The sequence below is a fragment of the Elaeis guineensis genome, chromosome 2, assembly GCF_000442705.2.
Source record: "Elaeis guineensis isolate ETL-2024a chromosome 2, EG11, whole genome shotgun sequence".
In the NCBI taxonomy this organism is placed as follows: Eukaryota; Viridiplantae; Streptophyta; class Magnoliopsida; order Arecales; family Arecaceae; genus Elaeis; species Elaeis guineensis.
This window is the reverse complement of record NC_025994.2, coordinates 121,049,728-121,055,610: the sequence shown is the minus strand read 5'-3', so window position 1 is coordinate 121,055,610 and position 5,883 is coordinate 121,049,728. Positions and strand designations below refer to the sequence as shown.

Sequence of the window (5,883 nt, the reverse complement as noted above, 5' to 3'; positions counted from 1 at the left end):
ATCTTGCCCTAATCTATGACACGCATTGAATGGGGACCAAGCTACCAGCCTGCAAATTAGATCCAACCACTCTAACCTCAACACACCTTCGTAAGAAGCCAAAAATGCTGGAGCAAGGTTCTTGGATTGGTCAAGGAACACATGCATACCCGCCAGATGCCAGACTTGCTTGAGTTCCGCTACCAAAGAAAGGGATCAGTTCTGCGCAACTCTCGTTGGACATCTCCTGGAGTCAAACACCAAGCTATTCCGAGACAACCAGGTGCAGCAAGCAATATAAGCTGCACGATTCCCAATCTCTCTGGCCACTCCCACCTCAACACATCTCCATAAGAAGCTAAAAAAAGACTGAGCAAGATTCTTGGACTGGTCAAGGAACGCATGCATACTCGCCCGATGGCAGATCTATCAGGAGTATGCCCTGAGTGCTTCATTACAAATGCTGCCACCTAGTCTGTTGCAGTGTTTGTCTCCCAAAAGATTTGTCAGATAATCAGGGTGGTGTATCTAGTGAACAGAGTCACGATGAACGAAAGAGGGGGTGACTAACACACTCCCTCACATACCTTTGGAGCCAGTACACTACAGTTGCAGAGTCACCCTCCATGATCAGTTGATCAGCTTGCAAGATACGCCATGCATGGGTAATCTCCGCTCAAGTTGCTCAAAGTTTAGCACCTAGGATTTGGACTCGGAGAGGTAGCTACCCTTGACTGCCACCAGTTTGGGTCTAAGTTCGTGAATCACAAACCCACACGACTGCCATCGGTCTGGATCCAGATCTGTGAATCACAAAACCAACTCCACCACTCCTGCTCCTGATGCTGCCATCGAAGTTAGCTTTGAGGTACATCAGAGGAGGGGACACGCATAAGATAAACACCCACTGGATTGCTGCATAAGCAAGATGAGAGTCCTAGGTCTCTGAAGATTGCAACATCACATCAATGAGTTTCATTGTTAGAGAAAGGGCTCGCTCCAAAATAACTCTTGTCGGACTATAAAATAACTGACTATTAGCGATGGCAATTAGCCATCGTTAATAGTCAGTTTATCATTGCTAATGCTATTAGCAACAACTTGCCGTCGCTAAAAATCTGACGGAAATATCTTAATTGCTAATTGCCATTGTTAGTGACGGTAAAATTACCATCGCTAATAATGGTAATTAGCGACGATAATAGCTTTTTAATTTTTTTAATTAAAATTAAAAAAATTATTAATGATGACTTGACTATTGCTAATGCCGTTGCTAATAATTTTTTATTTTTTTAATTAAAATTTTAACAAAACTATTAGCGATGGTAGTACCGTCGTTAATAATTTTTATTTTTTTAAAAAAATTATAATTAAATATTTTAAAACTTATTTTATAATTATTTTTTAAAAAAATTATTTTAAATAAAATAATAATTATTTAACATAATTATAAATAAAAAATTAATTATATTATAATAAAAATATAAATTATATAATTTTATAAATCTACTTTATAAGTTTAAAAATTACATATATATAAAAAAATAAATAGCATATGGATGTAGCATCTCCATGAGTGAGCATCTTAACAAATTAAAATCTAAAAAATAGGTACAAGAAGAAAACATACTAGAAAAATTATGTATAGGTATGCAATTAAGATAATAAAGCAGCACCAAGTGATATAAACCAATTAAGGTGATTATAAAAATTATAACATAGTTTCAACGTATAAAAAAAAACAAGCAAATCATTAGATGCTAACATTAACAGAGATGGAGATTTTAATGACTTGCTAGCTTATGCATGCTTTTGATACAATAAATAAAAAAATAAAAAAAATAAAAAATAACATATATACAAATTGATGCTCAACACATCATAACTAACTATTCCACATCATCCAATATTAATGCCTAAAATTAATGAAACATAAAGTTGACATGAATATCTGAGGAGTAAAGTTTATCCTTTTCGAGATCATCAAGATCGGCATAGACAACAACAGTCCTTCCAATAATAAAATTTGGTCCACTGAGAGGAATCTGCAAAAGAGAATAAAATTAAAAGAGTTTAAAAGATAGAAAGAATAATATCTTATTAAAAGTATATTAAACATAAGAAAAAAGTAAATAACCTGCTTGTCAATAATATTAAAATTAACAGTCTCTAAAACATCAAACCAAAACTACATAAACATCTAGTATTACAGTAACCAGCTATGCATAATGCTTCAGTAAACTTGCTCAAACATAAGTAAAACACCATTTTTAATACCAAGTTATCATTTTTAAATATTATGAAAATAACAATGTAGCATCATAAAGTGGCCATGATAAATAGATCATACCATCTTCACCGACAGTCACATTTTCAAGATCACCAGCACAACGGTTCTCATCTTCAGGTGCAGTTCTCATCTTTAGGTGCCTCATGTTCCTTCCCAATAGGATTAAAATATGGTCCTACATTTGAAAAGAACATTAGAATCACCCACAAATCAAGCACTTCAATCATAGATAATGTTGAATCTCAAAACAAGAGCTCACTACCAATAGACATGCAACCATTGGTGGTATCACCAAAAGTGTGAACATGAAATCCATGAAGTCCTTAAGCTCAGAGATGTTTACAATTACCTTAGTAAGATCATGGTTGGACTCAGGGAGGTGGGAGCCGGTTGGACGCTCACGGTCGGGGGCTCGGGGAGGTGGAAGACTACCGAGGGCTCGCGGTCGGGGGCTCAGGGAGGCGGCTAAGGGCTTGGGGAGGCGGTTGGGTGCTTGTGGTTGAGGGCTCATGGCTAGGGGCTCGGGGAGGTGGGAGGTGGCTGAGGGCTCAGAAAGGCGGCCAGGTGCTCACAGCCATGGGCTAGCTCGGGAAGGTAGTCGGGGGCATGGGGAGGCGAGAGGTAGCTGGGTGCTTGGGGCTTGGGGAGGTGACCAAGAGCTCACGACCAACGGCTTGGGGAGGCGGGAGGTGGCCAAGGGCTTGGAGAGGTGGGAGGCGATCGAAGGGTCGATCCAGCAAGGAGAGGTGGCAGGGGGGCCCGATCCGGCAAGGGAGAGGCGGTGGGGGGGCCGATCCGACAAGAGGAGAGGCAGGAGGCCGATCTGGTAAGGGAAGGCAGTGGGGGGCCGATCCGACAAGGGGAGTGGCAGGGGGAGGCGGCGAGGGGACCGATCTGACAAGGAGGAGGTGGCTGGGGGCCCGATCCTGTAAGGGAGAGGTGGCAGGGGGCCTGATCTGATAAGGGAAGGAGGGTCGATTCAGCAAGAGAAGGTGGCGGGGGCCCGATCTGATAAGGGGAGGCAGCGGGGGGCCGATCCGACAAAAAGAGCGATGGGGGGAGGAGGAGGTGGTCGACGATGAAGAAAAAGCTTGGAGAAGATGATACGCATGCCAGGAAGGGGGTGGGGCAAGATCGGGGCACGCAGAGAAGGGGGTGGGAGAAAATGAGGATGCACGGGGAAGATAATAGGTGAGAAGAGGAAAAGTTACTAATAATAAAAAAATCTGTCGTCAATAATCATAGGCCAAATTAATAAAAAAATCTATCACTATATATTTTTCTCTGAATATGATATAATTTTAAAATTTAAAGTCTATCTTCATCATTCATTATCTAAATAATTATTGTTAGAGTATCATCACAAAAGATTATCTCAATCTGATAGCCCTAACTATGTCGATCAATAAAATTTAATTTTAACAGTCATGAATGACAGCATGATAATCTAATAGATAGAGATCACTGATGGATTTAAAAACTTGCAACGATGATCTTGATGATATTTATAGTATACTTTCAAAATTTTACTTCAATCGGTTATCATTATCATAATCAATTTAGTATGGAATGATTTCAACTGTTAAATGAAAAATGAATGATCAAAAGATCAAATGACATCCGATTAAGATGATTTTTTAGATAAATGATATTTGTTACTATTTTAATTATTTATACAGTGATGATCATAAAATTTAAATCATGCATATACGAACCATCCACATCAAGCGGATCTTACAAAAGTATAAGTATAATTACTTAAGGACTTTAAGAATGAGTATCAAGAGACATATAGTTTTGGATCGTTCATATATGCATGTTTTAAATTTTACGATCATCATCATACAAATGATCAAAGTAATAGTAAAGATCATTTATCTAAAAAATTATCTTATAATCGGACGTCGTTTGGCTTTTTAATCACTCATTTTTTATTTAACGGTCCAAATCATCCTATACTAAATTGACCATGATAATGATGTCTGATTGAAGTAAAATTTTGATAGTATGCTATAAATATCATCAAGATCATCGTTGTAAATTTTTGGATCCATTGATGGTCTCTATCTATTAAATTATCATGCGATCATTTGTGGCCATCAAAATCAAATTTTATTAATCGACATAGCTAGGACTATCGGATCGAGGTGATCTTTTATGATGATACTCTAACGATAATTATTTAGATAATGAATGATAAAGATAGACTTTAAATTTTAAAATTATACTATAATCAGAAAAAAATAAAAAAATATAGATTATTAGCGATGGTAAATACCGTCGCTAATATGCTTTCTGCCATCGCTAATAAGTTTAATAAATAAATAAAAAATATTATAGATGGCAATAACTGTCGCTAATACTCTTTTCGCAGTCGCTAATAAGTTTAATAAATAAATTTTTTTTACGATGGCTAAATTCATCATTAATAGTGCCATCGCTAATGATTATTGGCGACAATAATTACCGTCACTAATAATCTTTCTCCCATCACTAATAAATTTAATAAATTATTATCGACAGAAGTATTGCTATCGGTAATGCCATTGTTAATACCCTTTATTAGCAACGACGAAAATGCCATCGCTAATTACCGTTGCTAATACCTTAATTTCTTATAGTGGTACATCTGCTAGAGTCAAACACTAGTCTATTTTGAGACAACCAGATATGGTAAGTAATGTAGATTGCATGAATCTCAATCTTCCTAGCCACTCCGACATCAGCACACCTTCGTAAGAAGCCAAGGAAAGCCCAAGTAGGATTCTCGGACTAGTCAAGGAATGCATGTATACCCATCAGATGCCAGATCTGCTTGACTCTCAGGCATAAGAACAGGGTGCGCTCTACTTTCTTTTCCTCTTAACTATAAGATGAACAAGCCAACTAAAGATCCATGCCTCTACCCTTAAGATAGATCTGGTCGAAAGTCTGCCCTAGGCAACTTTCCACGATAGACACGGTTTATGACTTACATGGACTAAAGAATATTACAGCATGGATGTATTTAAGCTGATCACAAGTTGAGATACTTGTAATTGGATTCATGGTATTTATATTTCTATTTGAATAGATTTGGATCCTTAATATAATAAGAAACTAGAGCTTTAATGAGGGAAGTATATAAGGAAGTATGCAGGTGTGCTTGAGCTAACTCAACAGCAAGGTGAATGGCTAGAGATGCATAAGACTTATTTATAATGCTGTTATGTGAACTATTTTCATGAAATTTCATTGCTTTACATGTTTTTATAATGGATGCTAAGATTCGATAATACAAGATTTTTGGATGTTTAATGATATAAATTAACATCTTCTACTTTTGAGTATAATTCACATTTCATCCTACTTACTTTCTCCTCATTTTTTAATATTTTGCTTGCAACAACCAAATATTTAATTCCTAAAAAGAACTTGTAGAAACCAAAATTTCCAATTTCATAGTAAAAGATAAATACATATAAGTTCAACAAATTCAAAAAATTTTCCCAAAAAAATCAACAAGAAGAATTACTTTTTGTGCATAAATATGCCCATATTATCAGATGATATAGTTTTTTTTTTTTTTATCTTATTCACTTGTGCAAGAGGAAACAAAGGCCGTGTACTCTGTT

At 36.7% G+C, this 5,883-nt stretch overlaps 1 pseudogene; it reads right to left on the bottom strand.

Annotated features, from left to right (window-relative positions):
- Positions 1-1,901: 1,901 nt before the first annotated feature.
- On the bottom strand, positions 1,902-2,780 carry LOC140855389 (superoxide dismutase [Cu-Zn]-like; annotated as a pseudogene).
- Between the last annotated feature and the right edge of the window lie 3,103 nt (positions 2,781-5,883).